Raw genomic sequence first — 25,673 nt, 5'->3', positions numbered from 1 at the left:
TCATTTTTTTTAATCTTTCTTTGGATTTTCTTAGTGGGAGAACACATTTCTGCATGTATGTTCTCTTGAGGGCTGGAGGGAATATAATTAAAACTGATTCTGAGATTTTATTCCAATATCTTTCATATTTCAGTAACTAGACTTGCCGAAAACCAGAGGGGGATGTACTGTTCACATTTTGTCCTTCAAGAATTCAGGGAGATACTTTGCATTTTTTGGTGCTGCTTCTTGATTTTTGGACTTGATTATCCTACTAGTTTAAAATTGCATGCTACCTGAGGATTTCCTATCAAAAGGCAAGTAAGAATAAATGGTCAGTATGAAATCATAAGATCTAAATCTATACAGTTAAAACAGAAAACATTACTGTGCGCACATTTTCCTATGGGGATAGAAGAAAAGCTATAGAAATAATGTACTGCTATAGCCATTTGAAATGCTGAGAAACACTCCAGTGACACCTAAATATATTCCCTGTTTTCATTGTAATACTCCAGCTCTGAATGGAGCAAGCAGAATATGGAGATCCAGTAATACCACACTAGACCATGCTGAATTCTCAATAAAGCCTACTAAACTCATTAAAATATCCACTTCCCATACAGCTTTTTTGTCAGTATGTAAGATACAGGAGCATACAAACCACATCAACTGTGTCTCACCTCAGCTGAAAAACATTTGACAAAGTGAGTGCAAGATTGCAGTGGCCAAGCAACATTATCACAGACAAGGGCAAGACCTCAAGTGTAAGAAAATCAAGAGCTCGGTGTAATACATAGGAAGCTGCAAATACAGTGTTCTTCACTTACAGTAGCTGCAAGATTTTATTAATTTTTTTTTTTTTTTTTTTAATCCATTGCTGGGTTGGGGTTGTTTGTTTGTTTGGGGTTTTTTTGTTTTGTTTTCCCTGCATTTGAGTTGTATTAAACCACTTGGCCTACCTGGTGTTGAACTGTGCTTGTATTCTAGCTTGTGCTGTGGATTCTTCCTGCAAAGAAGAAAACAGTAAAAAGCCCAATTCACCACTGTGTTCCACAGTTAAGAAGCTCTGAACTCCCTGGTATTTTATGTTTGTTTTTTTTTTTTTTTTAATAAAATTCTGTGACCAGTGCCTCAGCGCAGTCTCTCAGCTTATAGAATGTGAAAAAAAAAAAAAAAGGTTAAAAAAGAGTTCCTATTCATTCGGCATTAAAAAAATACAGATGGCCGATCAAAAGAGATGAGAGAGTTTCCAAAGTTGTGAGATGCATTTGTTGAGCATGGTAAGAACCCATCCAATTATTTACTCTCATTAAAAATGAATCCAGAACATAGCTCCTGGTGCATTAAGCACGATGCATGCACAGTGCATCACAGGTCAGACACACCCAGATGAAGCTTCCCTGTTCTGCAACATAAAGCTACAAATTAAATAGTTTTGAAAATCAAATAATTTGGAAAGAACTGCTTGTCTCAAAGAATCACAGGGAGAGGCCCCAGAAAGATTCTTCAGAGGGATCACTCATTTCTGCAGTATGCTGCTGCAATCTAGCAAATTCAATTTACAAGCATGTAGGACTTCTATAAAAACATAGCATGAAAGCAATGAAAGAAAATATGAAGTCCATGTACTCTTGGATTTGCAATACATGTTCCTTTCGTGATCCAGGTCATTAAGACACTTATTGATCCTCCTCCTGTTATCCAGTGCTGCTCTACTGCTTTAATGTAGTCCAACTTGCATTGTGCTAATAGGCCTTGTTAGTATATCAGAGGCTTTTCTCAGAGCCGCATGTTAAAATAGTCTCAACCTGATGTATTCTTGTGCAGAAAATTTAAGAAATTTCTAACTTTGGAAGAAAACCCATTCAGTTGCTCTGATTAGGTTTTATCAAGCTCTTCTGCTGTGCCACTTCTTGGAGCTGAGCTCACAGCTTGGCCACAGCAACAGCTGCTCTGCTACTGCCCACAGGGCAGCGTGGCAGGGACATCGGGGCCACAGGGCAGGGGGAGTCAACTAATATCCTGACAAAAACCTCCTCTTGTAAGGAAATGGTGTGGTGACGAGCAAAGCCAGGAGCGTCCACCTGTATTGCTCGGTGGGTATGCATCAGCTGCTGGTAAGCCTTGTGCTGAAATGGCCACAGATGAGTCTTATGAGACTTTATTAGAGGGGAGAAAAATGATTCCTGAAGGAGAGACTTGTACAGCTCTTGGAGGCAAACTCTGTGGTGTTGCCAAAGGGGGATTTTTTTGTGCTCTTGTGAAGTTGTTCCATTTCCGCACCCTCACGTGAGCACACAGCTACTCTGCATCGATGCCCAGCTGGGGTGAAGGCTCCTTAGAAACACGGGATTTCTGCCGAGATCGCTACGCAGCCTGACTGCCCCGGCAGCTGCTCTCTCACATGGCAGCAGCAGGTCAATAAGGTAAGCACTTCCCTGGAAGTGTTTAAAAGACGTATAGATTCTTAGGGACACGGTTTGATGCCAGAGTTAGGTTAATGGTTGGATTTGAGGATTTTGAAGGTCTCTTCCAACCAAAACAATTCTATGGTTCTATATTGCCTAGTGAAAGGCAGCTGTTGGTGTTCCACTCAGCCACTGTGTAAAGCAGCACTGCATAGGTTGTTTAGTGCCTCCATGTCACAGAGGAGTGATTTAGGGTTCTGCTCACTGCAGAACAATGTTTAGATTTCTCAAAGAAAAATGTGACTCAAAAAGAGTTCGGTGCTGGGTTCACTCTATTATTTACTGCATGGGGGAAATATGCCAAGCTGAATGCTGCTGGCCTTCTCTCCAGAAGCCTGTACCCGTTCACAAAGCAAACGTTCAGGCGTCTTCCCTCCCTGATAACCGTTCACTCTGGAGTCTGTATTTTAGAATTCCAGAGGCAAACTTTCAGGCGAGGCCTGATAACCGTATGCAAAGCGGACTTTCAGGAAACAAAATTCTCAGACATAAAAAACAAAAAAAGGAATAGAATAGCAGGAGGGCTGGCTCAAGCTGGGTACCTGCGCAGAGGTCCAACCTGAGCAGAGGAAACCATTGACTTTTATCTCTTTACGGACCATTCACACCATGATTCAGTCCAACAGCAATGTTTCACTTTGGGGTCTCCTTGCTTCTCATTGGATCTTTTTCACTGATCTCACATGTGCCTTTGTTTAGTTCAGCTGTAGACACTGTTTATAGCCCATGGCCTTCCAGGTACTGTTTGTCTGAATAAATCCTTTTCTTCTCAGCAAAGTGCAAAACAGGCCCCGTTCTGCAGATGTCTGCAATGTCTCTGTGGAGGGATGGTTAGATAGTAGGGGTCATGTGAATCTAATACAGTTAGCAGAACAAGAGTTAGATAAGCAGCGAACTCAGCTCATGTGAACCGCAAGCAAGACGCTGACTTGACAAAGTTATAAGAACCTTGACATTCCGTTTTTAACAAACAAAAGCCTTGCTGTTAGAAGTTCGTTGGGAAAAACAATGTAGAAACAAAAAGAATGTGGATCTAAGGGTGGAGTTGGTAGTTAAATTGTAACCAATAATGAGCTTAAGTTTTGTAATATGCATAAGCCAATTACTGATTATACTGAGTATCTGTTGCTAGACGAATTAAGTTAATGTAATCCCTAGATTTTAGCCAATCAGGTTATGACTAGTAGGCATAATTATTGGAACATGTATAAAAGTGAACTGCTCTGTAATAAAGTTGAAGTTTGCTCATACTTATATTAAGTGTTTGCGTCTTCCCTCGCTGCGACAAATGCGACAAATGGCGCCCGAACAGGGACCAAAAGGAAGCCCTGCAGCCACGGTCTAGCACAGTCCAGCGAGTAGGGGATAGCGGTCTCGAAGCAGCACGAGAAGACAAAAGAGCTGGACTCCGTGCCCGGAACGACCTTAAAGAAGGGTTCCGCCGCTAAAGGCCGCCGACGTCTTGCAAGGGCTGCAACAGCGCGCTGAAGAAACAAGGTATGGATAGACAAGCGGCTTATGATTTATTTAAGTGCTTCTTACAGAAGCATCAGCTTAAGGATATTGATTTAGATAAGGAGTTAGCAGGGTTGCTCACGTATGGAGTAGCCAAGGGTTGTCTTAATCCTAATGAGGTTTTTGATGTAGAGGAGTGGTGTCGCTTTGGAGAAAAATTGTGGAATGCAGCTATCAAGGAGGAAAAGGCAGCTAGGAAGTTGGGACAGCCCTGGCGGGTGGTAACAAATGCCTTAAAACAATATCATGTGGAGCAGAAGGCTGCCCATGCCACCTCGGCAGCCCTAGCTTCCCCATCGGCCACTAATGCAGCCACTGGAGAGGGTTCGGCTTTTGCCTCGTCATGCCCGTTGCCCCCTGCCACTAATGTTGTTTTCATGCCGTCGGGTTCATACGCCAGTTCAGTTCCTTCTGCGCCTCCTATGCTATCTCCCGGTCAACCGAGCGAGGAGCACTGGTCATCTCCCCCCGAAGGGGAGGGGAAGGCTCGCGCGCCTATAGACTCTAAAGACACTGATACGAGGGGAGGTGCAGAGCGGGTGGCGAACGAGTGGCAGAAGTTGTGGCAAGAGGTTTCTAATCAAGCCTGGATGTCAGGGGACAAAGAGGCGGCTGAGGCCCTGGCCATTGCCTTTCCAGTAATATATTCTCCCACTGCTGGTGGCCTGAACGCCACCATCACTGCCCTAGATTGGAAGCTGCTGTTGCAATTACGGGCCACGGTTAGTGACTCGGGTCTCCATGGTGAGCCCACCCGTCAAATGCTAAATTACATTTGGGGAGGTGTTTTAGAACGTAAGAAAGCACTTGGAAATATGAGGAAGGAAGATCTTGTCAAACATTATAATCAATGGTGGCTGCTGGGTAAATTAGATGAATGGGAAAAGTGGCCGGAGAATAGAACCTTGAAGTATAACATTTTGTTGCAAGTGGTGTTGTTTTTAAAGCCAGAAGAGCAGGACAAAAATAAAACTCTACAAGAGATCATTAAATAATTTCAGACAGCTTTACAAGTGGAATGCTTTGAACTTCAACAAGCTGAGAATTAACTGATAACACACAAGTCATAGAAAACTTACTGAGGTCTGCAAGATGTTTGCTTTATTAACCTGTTTTCTTTGTAGGTATCTGTTTAAGCATATTACAGTTTAATAAGTCTTTGCCTGTTGTATAATATAGCAAGTTCACAGAATCATGAGAATCTGTTGACTCAAAATATGCATTTTGTGATTATACAGAAGAATATGAGTAATTCAGTTTTTTACAGCATGAATGTGATGATTAGATTTTGTGTGTAACAGTTGTTACTTTTCTTTCTACCATGCTAGCTTTATTCCAACATCCAGACTTGCGCAACTCTGTGATAGGCTGTGTCTCATCTCGGTGTACTAAATTTGGCTCTTTTGTACGCACACCAAGTAAAGAATCTTGTTTTGGGATAACAGTTGTAGCACTTCAGATGAGACGCATACAAAAGCCTTGCCCAGTCCAGCTTGCTAGGGCAGCAGGGGGGCAAGTGCCGCTTGGGCTCCAGCGCGCACTGACCTGTTTTGTCAGGGAGATCCAGCGACAATCTCGTCCTTGCTGAGCTGCAAGCAGTACAAAGGTGCAATGCTAAAATTGAGATATTGTCTCGAATAAGTGTAACTGTGATCCATCTGCATATTTGAACTCAGTGTTTGGTTTTCATATCTGAGCTCAGTATTTTAGTTTGTATATATATATATATATATTTGGTACCAAAATAATTTTGTTTGGGGAGATAATTACAAAATGGGAACCGGTTCCGCTACTAAAATACAACCTTGATCCCCTTTAGGATGCATCCTTACTTATTAGAATAACTTTTTGGGAAATACTCTGATAAAAGAAAAATGTAGTTTGAATGTGGAATTCTGGGGTTTAGTACTATATTGCAATTAATGTTGTTCTACAGAACTTTGGAAAAAATGAGATGAAGTATCGTACTGTAAGAAAAAAAAAAAAAGAAGAAGAATGCTTGTTAAACTTTGATTCGTATTGAATTTATGTGCTAGTTAGAAGTATAGGAAATAAAAGGTTGTATTTAAAAGTTGCTAAAATATGAACTGATTTAGATCTAGAAGAAATAAATTAATGAAGTAATGGTTAATATGCTGTTTATTAACATCTTTAAGAAATTACAAAAAGTAAATAGGGCTAAAGAATGTAGCTACTGCTGAGCTAATTGGAATTGCATATAAAGTGTATTATGTTTGGAATTAAATGGGAATATTTAAAATAAATAAATAAATAAATAAGCAAAATATCCCAGGTCTGCGCTGTACAGCTTGAACATAAATTTAAAGCCTGTGTCAAGCTTCAAGATAAACTCAGCTCATTGTAACTAAGAAGTTTTGCCAGGGCCAGGCAGCTCCCACTTAGCACCAGCGATTGTGCCACTTGTGTGGCCTTGCTTGTATCTAAACTTCAGCGAGAAGATTCTAAAGCGACGAAAGGGGGGGTTCTCCCCACCCCGACACTGCAGCGGTGGTGTAATTCTGAATGAAGCAGTCTGAGGGTGAAATTTAAAGGTATCTCCAGCAGATCCGTAGTTCTAATGAAGCTGGGAAATTAAACCAAAACCTTTTTTATATAGACTTTTTCTGTGGTAACTAATTGTAAGAGACTTCTTATTAAATTCACCGTGATAGTTTTTGAAATCTTGAGAAAGAAAGGAGGGCCATTTTTTGAAACCAATGGAATGCCAAATTTGGAACAAAGTTTTAACAGATGAATTCTCGTATTTGCCAGAAAGTCCTATACCTTTCTTGGGTCAAGATTTGTTAAGTAAATTGTAAACTCAAATAATGTTTTCTGAGAATTCCATTCAGTTGCATGTCCCATAAGAAGATGTTTGGATGGTGCAGATCTGCTTGCTGCAAGTGAGAAATCTCCAAGGAAATTTTAGATGCTGTATTTCCACTAGTACCCGCAGCCGAAGAATCGGTAAAGCCAACACTACACTGATAAAACTTAAATAGGACTTCAATCTGGTAAGGAAAAACAATATCCAATAAATATGAAAGCCAAAATGGAGTTAGAGACTTTGATGAACAAATTTATGACAACCTTACAGGCTGACTGCATTCGATTGGACTTGCATATTTGTCTACTTATAGCTACAACACAAAAACAACCTGTGGCTATTGTGGGACAGTATGTTGACAATGCTAACAGACTGATATACTGATTGTTACTGATCAAAAAATGCAGGGAATTAATTTAAGTCTTAATGGGTCATGATCCTTTTGTCATATATGTACCATTTGTGAAATCTAATTTTGATCTTTTTTTTTATTATTTGCAATCTATGTCCTTTTAAGTTACATTAGGTGATTTTCTTAATGGCGTAGCTTTTGGCATGCCTAGATGTAAATTGATGTAGAATCTGCATGTCTTTGATGTCAAGCTACAGAACATACTTGTATTTGGTCTCATCCTACACGCTTACACAGTTTTTGTAGATAGTTTAGGAAAGTCTCACAAAGCTGTAGTAGTCTGATGTGAAGATAACAATTAGCATCATTCTGTTAAAATTATTGAAGGTTCAACCCAATTAATAGAACTTAATGCAGCTTTACATGCCTTAGAGCTTTTTAAGGAGGAACCTCTAAATTTGATTTGTGATTCTGAGTAAGTAGTCAGGACCATCCCCTTCACCTTTTTTGAAGAAATCTCGCAACAGTAGCTCTTTGAATTGTTTGTATCATTGCAAACTGCATTACAGCATTGCAGACACCCACTATCTGTTACTCATATATGCTCTCATACGACTTTACCAGATCTCATAACAGAAGGAAGTTGCGGACTCATACTGTAGCTACAGTCTGCTTCCAGTCTGCCAGGGCTTCACATATTTTCTTCCATTAGAATACTGCTACTTTAAAATAAATGTTTTATCCGACACTCGAACAAATAAAAGACACAGTTTGCTCTTAGCTGAAATGTCAAGGCCTAATTACAAATTTACGCTCCCTTGGAGTTAACCCTCACAGGCTCATAGCTAATGCCATTTAGCAGACTGATGTTACATATGTCTTATCCTTTGGTCGTTTGAAATATGTACACATTTCTATAGATACTTTTTCAGGTATGCTTTGTGCATCTGCTTGTACTAGTGAGAAAAGCATGGATGTCTAGTGCCACTGGACCCACTGTTTTGCTATGCTGGGTGTGCCACAACAAATTAAAACTAGCAATGGTCCTGGCTAAACTGCTAGATCCGCGTAATATTTTTTATAGCAATGGGATGTTTCGCATGTCACAGGTATTCCACATTCTGCCACTAGATAAGCTATTATTAAACAGGTGCATTCCACACTGAAACAAATGTTATTAAAACAAAAAGGGGGAAGAGGATATGTCTGTGTTCTTATTCCAACAGGACCAAAGTGGCTCCCTGTGAAATACGTTAAACCTCACTATGAGCTAGAAAAACAGTGCAAAAATCCAATGCCAGAGATGCAATGTCTGTCCCTGCAGCAGACGGCAACGAAGAAACAGAAGAGACCAAGAGAAGAGGCCAATGATGTTACCTTGAGGCAGCTAAAGAAGTTACAACAAAATGCAAGTACTGTTATGACAGCAGCAGGCCCCTCACTCCAGTTAACACTTTCTTAGCCTATTCGGGTATTATCTCTTGCAACAGTGCAGTAACAATGACGTGCATTGGGTAGATGGTGCATGGATACCACCAGAAGGTCAATTGCTGGAAAACAAGGATTGGATTAAACTTAATCAAATGCAGCAGTATTTTGTTGAGATCCCTGCTGTATGTATTTATAAGAAATTAATTGACAATTGTTTGTCAGGGAAGTTTCACCTGTTTTATCAGTGATGAGGAATGGAGAAGTGGTTCAGAGTAATTTAGATTTTGTTTCCATTCTGGGTCTTAATATGCAAGGTATCTAAAATAACCACAGAAGATGTTTTGAGTTTGTACTGGACCCCCTGTAAATTAGAGGCACTAGCATATCAGAATGATACAGATTTAAATTATTTGGATTAGGGATTAACTGGCAAAAAAACTTTCAGTGCATTTGTTTTCCTTATTAGGATGACTAACCAGCCTTCTCCAATATTTGTTAATAACTGTAATTGTTGTAATTTGTATTATTCAATTTTATTGTAAGTTGATTTGTAATAATAATGTATAACAGGAAAATAACACAGAAGGTATGATGATCCACAATGGACATTCAAACTCACCAACAGAATGCCCCCTTTTGACTTTGGAGGCAAGAGGTGACTGCACCACCACTCCAAAGTAGTCTGTCAGATCATGACTGTGGTCGCAGGGTGGATTGTGTGGCAGTTGCACATTCCCCTAAGATTTAGAGCCTTCAATGGGGCCGTTGATGGCTCTTTCTTACCTGTCCCCAGGTCACATCCTCCCTGGTCTCGGGCCAGGGTGACTTCACCTCTACCAGCTAGTGGGACAGAAGGGATGGGACCCTCGGTCAATTGACAGGGTCCTCAACAAGACGTGCCCGGAGCTATGTTGTAATGCCCGCAGCCACATCTGACTAGACTAGAAAACGGGGTTCCCGCCGAAGATGCCCCTTGAGTGATCTTCTCGGAGCTGCGGGTCTGTAAACTAGAGTCCTTGTCTTGAATGAGCCCTTGCCTAATTTAGGCAGGTGATTATTTATTGTGAGTACCCTGAAGTGAGAGGCCTCTAGTTTTGTTTCTTGTGAGTGACTACATGCACGTTGTGGATCCTCATTATTCTTATGTTATTGTATTCAAATAATCTCCTTAACTGATATCTGAACCTGTATTTTATGTTATCAGAGTGCTAAATATATGTAATACCATTGAAACTGAATTATAATGCTTATGAGCAAAATCAAGTAAAACAACACTTCCAAAAGAACAGTCTCAGATAATGTACAAGGCCTGATTTAAGATTTAGCCAGTGCCCTGAAAAACAAGTGCATAATTTAAGAATTAGCACTGTAAGATATAATGGTTAACATTATCTAATAGTATAAAATGATTAGACCCAAAAACTTGGTTTTCAGGCCTCAATCTGCACATATGGATTTTTGTGGAAATTAGGATGGCTGAGAAATCTACTTTTGCATGGATTAATAATACTGTCTGTGATTGTTGCTATATTGTTAATTGTGCACTTGGTTTGCGCAAAAACAAAAAAGGGGGAATTGTGGAGGGATGGTTAGATAGTAGGGGTCATGTGAATCTAATACAGTTAGCAGAACAAGAGTTAGATAAGCAGCGAACTCAGCTCATGTGAACCGCAAGCAAGACGCTGACTTGACAAAGTTATAAGAACCTTGACATTCCGTTTTTAACAAACAAAAGCCTTGCTGTTAGAAGTTCGTTGGGAAAAACAATGTAGAAACAAAAAGAATGTGGATCTAAGGGTGGAGTTGGTAGTTAAATTGTAACCAATAATGAGCTTAAGTTTTGTAATATGCATAAGCCAATTACTGATTATACTGAGTATCTGTTGCTAGACGAATTAAGTTAATGTAATCCCTAGATTTTAGCCAATCAGGTTATGACTAGTAGGCATAATTATTGGAACATGTATAAAAGTGAACTGCTCTGTAATAAAGTTGAAGTTTGCTCATACTTATATTAAGTGTTTGCGTCTTCCCTCGCTGCGACAAATGCGACATGTCTCCATGTTAGCCTTGTATTGTTATTTTTTTCCCCAGTGAGTTCCATTCTTTCCAGCAAAGTGTGAACTAGACCTTATATTGAAAGTGTTTGGTGTAGTTTGTAGTTGCTTTTGGTAAATATGAGCAGAATTTTACAGCTTAAGATTTTAGCAAAGATTATTTACAAAGTTTTCTTTTACAGCAAAGATTTTAGCTAAGTAACATGAAGCAGAGAGTATATTAAAAATCATACAACCTTATACTTCTAGATGATTCATTATATCTAGTATGCATTTACTTAAGCCAAATGATTGATATGAAACATAAATTGGGCTCATCCACTGACGTGTGAGTAGTAAAACCATCGCCATACAGCTGGTTATTTAGCAGAGCAAGCTCAAAGCGGGCCCACCCGGGGTGTCATATTTATAAAATAAAGTGGTTGGCTCGTAGTCAAATTGCAGACAGTGGGAAAGGTCTGCACGAGACTCCCTGCGCCCACAACCCATCGGTGTTCAGTGTGCTGTTCTGCTTCCCTGTGGGTCTCCTGAAAGGAGCTCTTGGCCTGGCTGCAGCCCAGGCCTTTCCCTGCTCTGGAGTCTGAACCAAACTGCTGCTGCTCTGGCTGGGGAGGGTGGAGGGAGTGCATCCAGCACACTCCAGTTCCTCCAAAACCTTCTCAGCTCTCACAGGCATCAAAGCAAACATAGTGAAAGACAGTGGCTTTGTTGGGGGTAACTCTATTCTCCACCGAGTTTGATGGGTTTGGGTAACTGTCTTCAGACAAAGCCGTGCCAAGAGCCCATAACTTAAATAACCTCACTTGGTGCTTCCAGAAGGTGTTGGCCTTGACCACTTGCATCTCAGGTAGACACCGGTTCTGCATCAGGGTCACACACCCCATTGCTGGGCTTATGCTGCAGTGTGCTCAGCTGGTGTTCACTGTTCCAGGGGCGGCCAAGAGTCAATCTACAGGGAAATAAAAAGCAGGAAACTATCACTGGCTGATTGACGGAAGGGGACCATGACTGTATTTTTAAGTCTGAATTTTCTACTGAAATCTGGCATCTCTGGCTGGTTTGGATCCTGCCACCTCTGGCTTTGGAGTCCAGCATGGTCTGGAGCACAGATGGCTTTGTTCCAGCCAAGGGACCACTACAGTTTTTTAATTAATCAAGAGATGTGTGAACTGTAGCAGGCAAGAAAGAATTTCACTTTTCCTGCTGTTGGAGTGTTGGCTCTTGGGCCCACCCAAAGACTGGACTATACCTGACTGCTATATAGCGTGTCCCACCTGGGAGCCTGGGGCTGGGCTTGGTTGGTGGTGAGTGATTTAACAAGTGAAAGGAAACAATTCACTGGTGCAGCATCACTAAAATGACCAAAAACCAACAGAAGAGGGAGAAAAGTCACCTAGTCCCGCTCCTTGTGTTGCCAAACCTAATGGGTTTCTCCAGCCTGCTTTAAAACCAGCCAAACACTCCTCGACCTTGCCTGTCAGAAAGACCTTCTGGGTTTCCATCTGACCCTCCATGGCCGCACTACAAGCCAAGGCCATGAGTTCCACATTAACCACGCGAGGTGGAAAACATGTTCCTGCCACCCTCTTCCTGGCATGCAGACTGTCACCGTACTGTCCCCGTATTTCCTTCAGGCCAAGCAGCCCCCAGTGCTGCGAGCCGGGGCGGCTGTGGGGCCGCCGGCTCCCTCCTAATGCTTCCCCCGGGCCGTGGGCGCTGAATCACTCACGGGGCGTTTGGGCTACAGGTTTTCCTCCCACATGGTGCCGGTGCAGACACTGTGACCGCCCCACAGCGATGCTCCTCTGCCCATCAGCCCTTCCCGGAGCGGCGGCGCGGTTTTCTGCTGGCACCGGAGGAGCGAGAGCGGCGCTGCCGTAATTCCTCCCACTGATGGTCCCTCAGGGCCTCACCTCACGGTGACACAGGCGGTTAGTGGCTCAGCAGTCCCGCGGGGACACGTGAAAATTTACCCGCGGGCGTACGAACAGACCCCGGATCCCCCGGACCCTCCTCCGGCGGCGCCGCAGGCGGCACTGAGCCCCGCGGCCCCGGCCCGCCCGCTGCCAGCAGAACCGCCCCCGGGGAGGAGCCGGGGCGGGGCGGGCCGGGCCCGGGGCGGGGCGGGCCGGGCCCGGGGCGGGGCGGGCCGGGCCCGGGGCGGGGCGGGCCGGGCCCGGGGCGGGGCGGGCCGGGCCCGGGGCGGGGCGGGCCGGGCCCGGGGCGGGGCGGGCCGGGCCCGGGGCGGGGCGGGCCGGGCCCGGGGCGGGGCGGGCCGGCGGGGAACGCGGGCTCGGCCGGGCCGCAGCCCGGAGCCGGGCGGCCGCGGTGTGGGCTGCGCTGCCGCCTGCGTGCGGCCCGGCGGGTCTGGTCTGGGTCGGAAGGGACCCCGAAGGGGCGCTCGGTGCCGCCCCCGCTGTGAGCGGGGACACCCGCCCCGCGGCCCCTGCGCTGCCCTCCCCGCCAAGGGGCGAGCGGGTGCGGGGCTGCCGGGGGCGCTCCTGCAAACACCCGCCGGGCTGTTCGTCCCCTGGAGGCGGCTGCGCCTCCGGAAAGGTCTGACCGAGCACAGCGCGGGGCGGCGAGCCGCGGAAACTCGGGCCTGGAGAGCGGCTGTTCTGCTCCTGAAGGGACAACCCCCGCTTGCGGTTTGTGTCTGGAAATAAAGGTCTGGCTCTGGCTGCATCCCTCGGGTCATCCCCTCCCTTGGCTCACAGGCCGCCTGTGCAGAAACGAGCAGCCCCGGTTCGAGTCCTGTTTGTAAAGTTACTGTTAGATGTATTTTATTTATGTACTAACAGCTGTACATCTAATTGACTAATTGAATTCTGATTGAATAATCAATTCTGAAGTATTTTTCACCCAGGTATATCTTCAATGCTCTGGTTTGGGGGGTTTTTGTGGTGTTTTTTTTTTTTTTTGTGCTGAAAAATTGCTTTAAAATGGTTTTAAATAGGTGTCTTGCTAGCTTGTGTTCTGCTGGCATGTGTATGTGTAACACCACCACCCCCTCCCAAAAAAATCCAGATCCACCTCACCCTGAAACTGAAGTCTAGTTCTGGACCCCTTGAATCCCTTTGAATGACGAGTCATTTTCTTGTGGGCAAAGTGGATCCAGACGTGTATCTTGTGTACTGAACTGGCCAGTACACACATTTCTTGTAAATCTCAGCTACCCAGGTCACATTCTCTGTCAGTGTTGGAATAAGAATTTCATGTAAGATGGATTGATATCTGCGTGCTGGTGGGATTTTATTTGGGAGATCACAGATGGCCTTCAGCTTTGAGGATCAAATTTAACCACAATTCTAAAACAGAAAATGAGAACTAGAAATATATATATATATATATTTTTTTTTTTCCCCCATTGACCAGCTTCAAGGTTTCTAAGTGAATTGGCCTCTGTGTTCCTTGTGCCTCTCTTGTCACAGCAAAGTCAGGACTACCCACACGTATAAGTTTAGGCATGTGTCAGAGACTTTGCAGGACTGGAGGCAGGTTGATGAATAGCAAGGAGAGATTTTCCTTCTAAAAGAATAAACTTGTGGCTTTTATTCTTTTATTCATGTTCCTGTCTGTCTTTCAATCCTGGAAGGTGTCCCACATCTCTTAATCGTGGACCAAGTGCTTTCCTGGAGAGGACGGCACGGCAGGCTGGCCCTCTGTCCCTGGGAGTGACCCTCAGAGCTGGTCTGGTTTTCTCGAGCAACTGCATTCTTCTGCAGAATTTAAGCCCTTCCATGATTTAATGTTGGTTCTGCAGAGCTTGTAATCAGGGGGGTGCCCGGGGCTGTGCTGGTGGGGTGTGCGGGTGTTGAGAGCTCGGCTGTGCCTGTGCTGCCCGCCGCAGCCATGGCTCCTCCGTTCACACACGAATGAAATCTGAGCACAGTCTCCGTTAATAGCTGTTCTGGAGCCATAGAAAAGTGAATGCTGAGACTGAACTACTTAATCTGAAGCTGCTTTTTCTTCCAGGGAAAATGCTGCATGAGATTAAAAGCCTTGTCATCGAGGAACCAAAGTACTGTCTGGACGTTACCTCTACTTAGAGGAATTTTCACGGGAGTGAGGGGGAAAAAGACAATGTCTCTCAAGAAAACTAATTGCCTCTCAAGAGAAAATCTGAAGAAGATACTAATATTGTAACTAGAAGGCAGAAAACAGAACAAGTGAGAAAGACTGTGTCTGAGGAATGTCAGGCAGAAGCTGGAGAGAGGTGTGTGGTACCAGAAAGAGTGACCAGTCTGAAAGCAAGACTTAGAAGACCCTTCCAAAAGCAGTGGAGAGAAATCTATTGCGAATGAGCAGGTTGGCTTCGGTTTCAGAGTTTCTTGTTGCAGTGAAGCAATTGCCGAAATACTTCCTTCAAAGGTATGCCGAAGTATCTGTGTTTTAAAATAATTTAGCAAAGGCAAAGGGAGATGTGTAGTTTATTAGTAATTTCAATCATGAGTTGTGTGTTTTAGAAAAACAAATCGATTGAAGCTTTTTCTGTATTTTCTTAAAACCCCCCTTAACCTGCATTTACCTTAAACAAGTGGCAATACAAGGGCTGTTGTTAATTTCTGGGCACTGTTACCCTGAGTATTTTGGATGTGAGTGTTCATATCCCACTGAAAGAGGAAAAAATAACATTAGAAACCCTCAACCTGATACAATAGCTGTAAGTCATTTAAACCAGACGCAAAAGATGTTTCCATGATCCTATTTTTTAAGAACAAAAATACATGCTTTAGACAATTATGATTAATTGGAAGAGAACACACTACCTAATCTGAACACTACCGTAAAGAGGATTTAATATTTAAGCAAGCTGGGAAGGGGTTTTGTTGGCCAGAAATCCATCAGCACTTGAGTCTTTAAGGGAACCCATTTTTGTAACACTGAATGGATATTTTTAATTATAACACCATTTCCTCTAAGCAGGAGAAGATTATTCACTGTATGCTAGCACTCAGCTATTCACACCCACACAGACGTAGGCAATTACTGGTTGGCCTGTGGCCTCTGAAGACATGTATCTCCTTTTGTTCAGAGATTCTCCAGCTTCAGCAAGCGCCCAGATGTCACAGCAGAAATGTAGGGTCCTGAAAAGAAGTCAGGAAGTTACAAAGGATGAGTGGGCAAGTAAGAGGCGAAAGCCTGCATCCCATCTGTCCTAAATGAACTGCTCAGCTCCAGGCTGATGGCACAGGCCAGCTGCAGTTCAGGGTCTCGGGCACAAATCTTCTGCAGTAAGGTATTTATCCCTTGCAGGGAAATGAATGAGAGGAGGTCTCTGTTACTTAGTTCAGTAAAGGGAAAAGAAACTTCTCTTGAGATCTGTTTGCCTTTTCTGGAGGATGGACTTGAGCAGAAAGGCGAAGAGTGCACTAATAGGCTGAGGGGATGAGGGAATCGGTTCCACTTTGTTTAACTCAGTAACTGTTTTGTTGGGGGTTTGAAGCCTTGTTCCCAGCGGGCATGCCATAATTCCTTCCCCTCTCTCTCTCTGGCCTGTTAATTGTGCCGATGTTGCTCCAGATTTACAGAAGGTGGAACATCCACCATTAAGGGGAGGTTCTCGCCTTAGGATGCCCGCAGCCTCTAGCTTGGCCTTGCCCTTGGTCCGTGAGAGCCACGGCTCTGACCGCAAACCTGAGTGAGCAGGGGATGCGGATATAGGACTTTTGCAGGGAGCACCCGAGCCGCTGGGCTGCTGGACAGGGTGAGACCCACGTCAGCCAATTCCTCTTTTAGCTCCAAGTGCTTTTTGATAGAGATGCAGGTCTCCTGGGAACTGTGGGAATGTGCTCCTGTGTCTGGAAAAGATGCCCGAGTTCCTGGCGTAAGAAGGGCACTGGGATTTAGAGGTCAGAGTTGAGGCAGGTATGGAAGATGGCAGTAGCTGTGATCTAGTAGAAAAATGTCTTTTTGTATATTCAAGCAGATTTTTTTTCTCCTCTGCTAATCCAGTGTGGAATATGAGTCAAAACCTGCTTGTCATCCTAGGACTGCAGGATTGTTTGGTTAGTTACCTCCCAGATATTTCTCATTCCAGTGTTTTTCTATTCCCTGTTGAAAACATGTCAAGCTGATTCAAAATGTTTAATGCAAATTATAATGAAAACCATATGTCTTATGTTAAGGGTGACTGTGCAAAAGCTTTCAGCTGAGTCAAGGTTAGCACGTGATTGCACACATGTGCGTGTGTGCTGTGCACGCGGCCGGCACAGGTCACTGCGCTGCACCAGGCAGCATCCCTCCTCCTTCTGCATTAGAACCAGATTTAGGAGATGCGTTGAAAGGGCCTCTGAAAGCCCTTTGTTAAATGTCTGCCACCAGTGTGATGGGAGGGCTGGGGTGTTTTCCTAGTTCATTATGGAGTTTGCTCCTTTTCTATGTATTGCTGTGTTATCCCTGCCAGAGATGATGTTTTCCAACTCCTAAAAGTACTTCTGACCAGCCTATCCATTTCCTTTCAAGCAGGCTGAAGAGTACTGCCAGGTATATGAAAAATCTCCTGAGGTGACACTACGTGCTTCCTTATAGAAGGTACTAGTCCACAGGTGGATTTACACATACATTTTATAAAATTGTCATGTGCAAATTGGGTATCATATTATACAACTATCTGTATTTTTTGAACATCCAGTCTCAGTGTTTCTAATGAGCCTGGTGTAGCAAAGTAGCATCCTTCAGACTCTGATTGAAAACCTTTTTGTTTGAAGAGGAAGATAAGTTGCCCAGACTGTTCCCTTCTGCTCCAGGAACATATGTTCCTCCTAACAAAGGTAATTTCAGGCTGAGAAGATAAAAGTGGTAGGAGCCATTTTTAAGGTATTGTTAGAACAGTTCAAACTGCATATACAAGCACAAAAAATAATTAGGTCAGCCTGCCTTCTGTATGAAGAATCTCCTTTAAGATATAAAAAGCAGGAAAAGAAAAACAAACAACTTGCAATGCTCTTTGTCTGTTCCAACATCCGTTTGTGTCTGCTCTACAAATGAATTAAAAACAATTAAGAAAAACACAAACTGAGATGATAGTGATATGCAGGATCTACATGATGGCTCTCAGACAATCTCAGTAATTAGTCCGTAGTGATTGTGTGTTTAGAGACACAGCATACACCAGTCATGCTTCATATTTATTTTGAGATCTGCAGTGCTTATAGTTTGCATTACTGCAATTCAGATTACTGCCAAAACTATAGTATTTAGATGAGATCGGACAACTGCTGAACATGATAAATTTTGATTATTTGATAACAAACCTTCTTCCAAAGAAGAGTAAGCAAGTTAGATGAGCAAAAATGAAGATAGTAGGTTGGTGCAAAAGTAATCGTGGCTTTTGCATTGTTGAAATTTGCCATTTCATATTGGAGTACATTCTTAAATAAATGTGGTTATGTTATGCATCATTTTAATGTGCTTTTCTCGCTTTATAGTTTTTTGCTACTGACTTATTACTTGCTCTTTATTTTATCTTTATTTTAGACTATGGAAATTATGTTAGAAAAAAAGCAAATTCAAGTTCAAAATGGGTCGTAAAGCAGCAGAGTCAACTTGCAACATCAACAATGCATTTGGCCCAGAAACTGCTAACGAACATACAGTGCAGTGGTGGTGGTTCAAGAAGTTTCGCAAAGGAGATGAGAGCCTTGAAGGTGAGGAGCGTAGTGACCGACCATCGGAAGTTGACAACAACCAGTTGAGAGCAATCATCGAAGCTGATCCTCTTACAACTACACGAGAAGTTGCTTGTATCAGGAATAGTGTGGCCAGCAGGACTGGAGGAGTGATCGTGCCACTGTACTCGGTGCTGGTGAGGCCCCATCTTGAATACTGTGTTCAGTTTTGGGCCCCTCATCATAAGAAGGACGTTGAAATACTAGAGAGAGTTCAGAGGGGGCGATGAAGCTGGGGAAGGGGCTGGAGCACAAGTGTGATGGGAGTGGCTGAGGGACCTGGGGGGTTCACCTGGAGAACAGGAGCTGAGGGGAGACCTTCTGATCTCTGAACTGCCTGAAAGGAGCTTGGAGCCAGGGGGGGTCGGGCTCTGCTCCCCAGGAACAAGCGCCAGGACCAGAGGAAACGGCCTCAAGTTGTGCCACGGGAGGTTTAGATTGGATATTAGGAACAATTTCTTCCTGGAAAGGGTTGTCAGCATTGGAACAGGCTGCCCAGGGCAGTGGTGGAGTCACCGTCCCTGGAGGGGTTTAAAAGGTGTTTAGACGAGGTTCCAAGTGACATGGTTTAGTGCTGGAGTTGGGTTGTGGTTGGACTCGACGATCCTGAGGGTCTCTTCCAACTGAAATGATTCTATGATTCTAACTCAATGTTGACCATTCTATGGTTTTCACCATTTGAAGAAAATGGGAAATGTGAAAAAACTCCATAAGTAGGTGCCTCATGAGCTGACCGAAAATTTTTAAAAATCGTCCTTTTGAAGTGTCCTCTTATTCTATGCGACAACAAACCATTTCTCAATCAGATTGTGATGTGCGACGAAAAGTGGATTGTATACGACAACCAGCAACAACCAGCTCAGTGGCTGGACCAAGAAGAACCTCTAATGCACTTCCCAAAGTCAAACTTGCACCAAAAAAATGTCATGGTCACTGTTTGGTTGCCTGCTACAGACAATTCTAAGAAGAGCTTTTGTTTCATAGTTCTGTGGTATTTATATTTTTATGTTCAAGCCTTCTCTTTTGATGGCTGGATTTGCCTTTTTCCATATTTTTTTAAAACCAAGCCTTTCATTAAAGTTTAGAAGACCAACTTCCATGAGAGGATGCAGGCAGCAGCATAGTAGTGCAGGAAGGCAAACCAAGGGAGCAAGTGAGGAACACACCTCAAGAAGCTGGCGGGCCTTGCGGATAGCGATTGCTTTCAAGCACACAGTTGACAGTCATATTATTCAATAATGAGTGGGAAAAGAAAGGTAGATATGTATGAGGGAAACAGGAAGGAAGAAAGAAAAGGCTGAGCTTTGTTTACTCGAATACCAGTGGTGTTTGAACTATGTCTAAGCAAAAGAATAGCTGACAACAACAGCCGAAGCACCCACTATGCCAAAGGCAGAAAAGAGCAGTGGCTCAAACAAAGTCTGTTTTTACTGCATGCTGTGATCAGGCTGCTTGCTGGGAAGCATGAAAATAGTCTAAGAGCAAACCTCCATGGACAGGGATTTGTGCGCAGGCCTGGCCGGGGAAGGCTGAAACGTGGTTCTTTTGGCACTAGGCCAGGCTGCAGTCCTCTCGTTACCTAATGGCATCAGAGGTTCAGGGAATGTGGATGATCTGATCGCATCACTGGGAACCGTGCTGTCCACAGAGAAACGTGAAACTAGCTGAGGTTTCCACGTAATTTAGACTGAGAGCCCCATAGTCAGTGAAAGGATGTTCAGTGGCTGATGACTTCAGGCCTTTCTTCCCAGCCACTCACAGTTATCTGTTTTAGTGTTTAAGCAACTTTGTGTGTAAAATAAGGCACATAATGTGTTCCATGATGAAGATAATCTCATGTGCTTTAAGTGTTTTGTTCCCCTCCAGCTATGGACCTTATGGTTGGAATAATGAATCCTTATCCTACAAGTCCAGAGCCAGCCCACCTGCTTCCCGTGAAAAGGACCCTTTGTCAACACTGTGCAAAAACCAGCTGAGTCCTGCTAACATCCATTAGAACTCCAGGGCTTCTTCAGCCAGCAGCAGCAACTCAGGGTCGTGCAAAGGAAGCAACAGCAGCCCAGTGATGAGGCGAGTCTTTATTTCAGCATCCTGGTGTTCAGCACACTGACTCACCTTCTCTGTACTCTAGTGTGGCATCAGCTGTCTGGGTTGCTGAGCAGGTCATCTTGCCTTCTCAGCATAGGTGTGACTCCTTGTATTGGTGGCTCGACAGTCAACAGGGTGCTCCATCTTGTGTAAGAGCTTTATTGTTTCAGCACTGTGAACGTCAAGGTTACTTTTAGTCAGAGCCCTTTGTAGTTGGTTTTCCCTCCAAGGCAGGCTCCTTCATGTGCTTTCATACCATCAAGTCTCATGTGGATTTACCGGTTCTTTTGTAAAAGGGACCTTTCGCTTTGGAGAGAGTTGAATGGGGTAGTAGAGTCCACCGGGTTGAAAGCAAGCCAAGGCTGGAAACGCCAGGTGCCCTGTAAGGCCCATCCTTCAGAACCACCAAAGGAGTGGATGAAGAAGAGAGCCATGAAATGGGAGCAGTTCCTATGATTCCAGTGGCTGTTTTACCTGGATAGAGGGAAACTTACTGCTATTATCTTGGATGGTGGGGAATCCCTGAAATGCAGTATCCCGCTAGACAAGGTGCATGAGGTGTTCAAATCAAAATGGGAATCACCAGGAACATTCAAGGGCCTGAGTGCCTTCAGAACCATTGGACAAGCAAACAACTCATCATTTGAGGCCATGATCACAGTGAAAGAAATCTCTAAAAACATCAAAGAGATAAGCAAAAAAGCAGTGCAAGGACCAGACGGACTAAGTTTGAGGGATCTTATTAAAATAGATCAGCATTACACCCAGTTGATGGAATTATTCAATCTATGGATGGTATCTGGTATAATACCGGATGTTGTGAAAGAATGTTGGACTGTGTTAATATCTAAATAGGCCCTGCTGGAATGCCAAAATGACATCAACAATTGGCGGCCAATTACCATCGGATCAACCACCTTGAGCTTGTTCTCAAGACTTTTAACAGTGAGAGTGACCAAGGCATGCCCCATCAGCTCGTGACAGAGAAGTTTTATGAGATCATCAGGATATGCTGAAAATTTGAAATCATTACAACTCTTAATGCAAAGGGTAAGAAGAGAGAAGCAACCCTTGAGGGTGTTCCTCATTGATCTAGCTAAAGCCTTAGACACCATGAGCCATTCTCATATTATGGCCCTTAAACAGTGTGGACCAACATATTGTTGCCCTGATTAAAAACACGTACCATAACAGCATTACTTGTATTGACTTGTATTGACTTGTATTGACTTGTATTGACTTGTATTGACTTGTATTGACTTGTATTGACTTGTATTGACTTGTATTGACTTGTATTGACTTGTATTGACTTGTATTGACTTGTATTGACTTGTATTGACTTGTATTGACTTGTATTGACTTGTATTGACTTGTATTGACTTGTATTGACTTGTATTGACTTGTATTGACTTGTATTGACTTGTATTGACTTGTATTGACTTGTATTGACTTGTATTGACTTGTATTGACTTGTATTGACTTGTATTGACTTGTATTGACTTGTATTGACTTGTATTGACAGTCGAATCCCACTGGAATTCGGATTGGTGTAAAAAACGGCAGTCCAGCGTCTCCAATATTATTTATCATTAGACCCTCTGCTATGGAAACTGGAGGAGCAAGGAGAAGGATTCCTACACTGTGTGAGAAATATATCAGTCACGGCCTTTGCATATGAGTAGGTATTGTTCATGGGAAGGAATGGAAAAAAAATTGAAATTTTAGGTCTTTGTGATCTAACTTGCCTCAAAGTACAGGGAGAAAAGTGCCACAATTTTTACATCCAGCCAACTAAAGATGAATATAAAATCAATGACTGTGATTTTTGGACAATTAATGACACCCTTTTGAATATGATTGAACCTGATGATTCAGAAAAGTACTTAGGGTTACATGTGCATCCGTGGTCAGGAATATCAAAACCAGAACTTTTGGAAAAAGTGAAAGGATGGATTTAAAAAATTGAAAAGTCAGCATTTAAGTCTCTTGTGAAATGTGACATCTTGAATGGATATGCAATTCTGTGACTGAACCAATTAGCTGATCAAGCCGAGGTAAAAATTACTTACCTAGAAAACCTTGACTTGACAATTTGAATGGCTGTCAAGGAATGGTTACATCTACCACCAAGTACCGGTGACCGCATCCTGTATTCCAGCACTAGGAATGGTGGACTGGATATAACTAGACTCTGGGGATTGATCCCTAGTGTGTAAGCCCAAAGACTGCATAGAATTGCAGTGTCTTCAGATGAAAAAATAAGAACTATTGTGAAGCATGAAGGTACTGAGAAAGAATTTGAAAAATATTGGGTTGCAGCGAAAGGATATAAAATTCCATCTATATGGGACCCAAGAGTAGTTCTCATTATATCAGAGGAACTGGGCAGTGAAGAACCACTTTCGTAATGGGAGATACCCACTCTGAAAATAATTTTTCCAAGGCTTGGTAACTGGAGAAAACAAGAATTTGTCAACTGGACCAAGCTTCCCTCCCAGGGCCATGGGATTACGAATTTTGAGAGGGATAAAATCAGTAATAAATGGATTGAATTTTACAGAGGCATTCCCCACAGAAAGCTCATTAGTGCATTACAATTAAGGGCAAATGTCCACCCAATGAGAGAATTTTTAGCAAAGGGTAGACAAGGAACTGAACTGAAATCATGCCAGCATTTCCAGGCACAAATTGAGAGTTGTGCACATGTAATTGGATTTTGCCCTGCAGCTAAGGATGCTAGAATTAAAAACCATAATGAACAATGTGAAATTCTGATTGGCGAGGTTAAAAAGAAAGAATGGGTAGTATTTCAAGAAGTAAATAATGCCTGGTTTGACATACAATGAGCAACTGTTTCTTGTCGGGATGTGGAGAGACCCAATTCAGTTTATAAACCTTTTTAATCATTTAAAGAGTACACTTCTTGGACAGAATTGCCCCCAAATCATCACTCTTCCATATCTTTTCTCCTTTTTTTCTGACGTAATGGGGAGGTGGCATAGGGGAATAGTTTCTTTTTTTATCCAAAGATGGCCAAGGAACAGGTCCCAGGTTGATGCAAAGGCACAAAGGAAGCCAGAATTTTTATGTGGTGTTGTGCTGGTTTATCTGAAAATGGGTTAATTTTCTTCATGCAGTTAGAAACCTTTCTTTTTCATAGCTAGCACAGTCATTATTTGGAGTTAGTCTGAGAACAAGAGATAACATCCAACACAGAGCTAATGTTCTGAATTGCTCTGGTCTGAGAGCCAAGGACACTCTGAGCTCTGCCCACAGGCCTGAGGCAGCGAGGAAGGGGATGGATGGACAGAGCTGGATGGACACCCAGACTGAGCAATAGGAGTATTCCAGCCCATTAGCGTCATGGTCATTATTTAAGGAGTCAGGGCCTTCCAGTTTGCTCTCTGGCTCTTCCGCTCTCTCTCTCACTCTTGTTTGCTCTGGGGTGCAGCCGGGGGGGTTTCGGTTGGGACATTTAGTTCGACTTTTTGCTGTTTTGCAGAGGCCTCTGAGCCTTGCTGCCTTTTTCTTTTTTTCTCCTCTCTTTGGGATCAGCTGTTTCGGGGCCAGGGTGCTGCCTTCCTGGGACTGGCTGCTTAGTGTGGACAGAGTTCATGGGGAATTGCCTTGAATATCTTTTATATTTACTAGTAGTGTATTAGTATTTTGTTATTTTATTAAACTGTGTTTATCTCAATCCAAGTTTCTCCCTTCCCTGTTGATTCTCTCCCTTCTTTGGGGAGAGTGTGGGAGGAGGCGGTGAGTGAGCAGCTGTCGTGGTTGTATTGCCAACTGGGGTTAAACCACGACAGGTGTGCACTGACACAGCACCGTTACCTGCATTTCCAGTCTCTGGAGTCCCAACTGTGCTGCAGAGCCTGGAGTTCTGAGTTACCTTCATCTGCCCTGCATGACAGCATGTACAATGCAACTACCACAGTCAAAAAGTTGGTTTTGATTCTCTTCGCAGCCTGAAGCACCACATGGGTCAGGAGACAAGCCAGGATACCCAGTGAGGACTCACACTTTTCTGCACTTAAAGTTCAGGTGTTCCGGGGAATCTCAGGTGACATGGCATGCCAGTTCCTGGGTGCAAGGAGCTGGTCCAGTGCCTTGTCTCCATTTCTGTAATGGTGGCTTTGATGCCTGGCTGATGTGCAGAGTGTACATGGATGCTGACAACTATTGAGCAACCTGCTCTGAAAGAATTAACAAGATGGGCTGCTCTTTTTGGAAGTGTGTTAGGATAGCAAAAAAGAAGGACGTGGTTTGGGGCGAATTAAAAGGGATGCAAAAGTTGTTGTCAGGGCTATTTGAGGGTACTTGTAAAGCAGCCCTGCACCTTATGTGAATTAATTCTGTGTTCAGGGAGAACCTGTAGCTTTTTCTAATTTGAAAACGTGAAGGGGAAGGAAAGACAGCACCATTCAGGCTGGAAGGAACCTTGGGAAGTGTCTTGACCAACCTCCTGCTCAAAGCAGGGTCAGTCCAGATTACTCAGGGCTTTATTCAAACACATCTTGGGCACTTTCTGGGACAGAGTGGGTGCACACTCCATGGGAAACAACTTGCAGTTCTTTACTATCCTCATGATGACCACCAGTGCTCTCCCCACGTCCAGCAATCCTGTCTTTTCATCACAGAAAGGAAAGAGGATGGACAAGTGCAATCTACCGTGGGTAAACCCAGTCACCTTCTCTTTCAGAGAAATGGGGTCCAAGTGGACATGTTCTGGAGCTGAGCCTTTAGTCCTGCTGCTCATCCATTGGCCATTTTTGAAAAGTGCATGCAATATGTGAGTGCTGCCAGTGGTCAGGGAGTCCCCCAGTCTCCATGACCTTTCATAGAGGATGACGAGTGGCCTCACTGACATCGTCCTGCTGTCTCAGCTCCCTGGGATGCTGCCCCTCCTGTCTCAGAGACTGGTAAGGATTGCATTAGTTCAAGTGACCTCTGACTTGATCCCCATCCACTACTGGTTATTCTCCTCCAGATTCCTGCCTCCAGTCACAGAGGCTTGGGAGGCCTTCCTGGTAAAAACAGAGGACAAGAACACACAGAGGATATCACCTCTATCCCTTAATAAATTCAGCAGTGGCCAGACAGTATCTTTGTTTCTCGTTTAATTCTTCCTGAAGTAGTAACAGCTCATTATGGTGCCCCTGAATTGTTTTACAGGTTTAGACTGGGTTTCAATGCAGACTGTTGCTGTGCTTGGAGGATGCTGTCCTCGAAGACCAGATTAATTAATTTGTGCCACCATGCCTTATCTGTTTATTCCAC

At 43.7% G+C, this 25,673-nt stretch overlaps 2 long non-coding RNA genes across 5 annotated transcripts; one reads left to right on the top strand and one right to left on the bottom strand.

Moving 5' to 3' along the window:
- Positions 1-12,514, bottom strand: LOC135995725 (uncharacterized). 2 transcript variants are annotated; one of them, XR_010607160.1, is made up of 4 exons: positions 12,362-12,514; positions 11,436-11,581; positions 942-988; positions 1-286 (listed from the first exon to the last, which is right to left on the bottom strand). It is a non-coding gene; the product is annotated as an uncharacterized LOC135995725 (long non-coding RNA). The 2 variants fall into 2 exon arrangements; XR_010607159.1 differs by lacking the exon at positions 1-286 and having other exon boundaries at positions 874-988.
- A 405-nt stretch (positions 12,515-12,919) lies between these two features.
- LOC135995879 (uncharacterized) lies at positions 12,920-25,441 on the top strand. 3 transcript variants are annotated; one of them, XR_010607195.1, is made up of 5 exons: positions 12,920-13,300; positions 14,608-15,003; positions 17,098-17,166; positions 18,112-18,439; positions 25,096-25,441. It is a non-coding gene; the product is annotated as an uncharacterized LOC135995879 (long non-coding RNA). The 3 variants fall into 3 exon arrangements; XR_010607194.1 differs by lacking the exon at positions 25,096-25,441 and having other exon boundaries at positions 17,101-17,166; positions 18,112-21,600; XR_010607193.1 differs by lacking the exon at positions 25,096-25,441 and having other exon boundaries at positions 18,112-21,600.
- Positions 25,442-25,673: the final 232 nt, after the last annotated feature.

The sequence above is a fragment of the Caloenas nicobarica genome, chromosome 17 (genome assembly GCF_036013445.1).
Source record: "Caloenas nicobarica isolate bCalNic1 chromosome 17, bCalNic1.hap1, whole genome shotgun sequence".
NCBI classification, from domain to species: domain Eukaryota; kingdom Metazoa; phylum Chordata; class Aves; order Columbiformes; family Columbidae; genus Caloenas; species Caloenas nicobarica.
The sequence above is the reverse complement of the archived record's forward strand: the minus strand, read 5'-3'. Positions and strand labels throughout refer to the sequence as shown.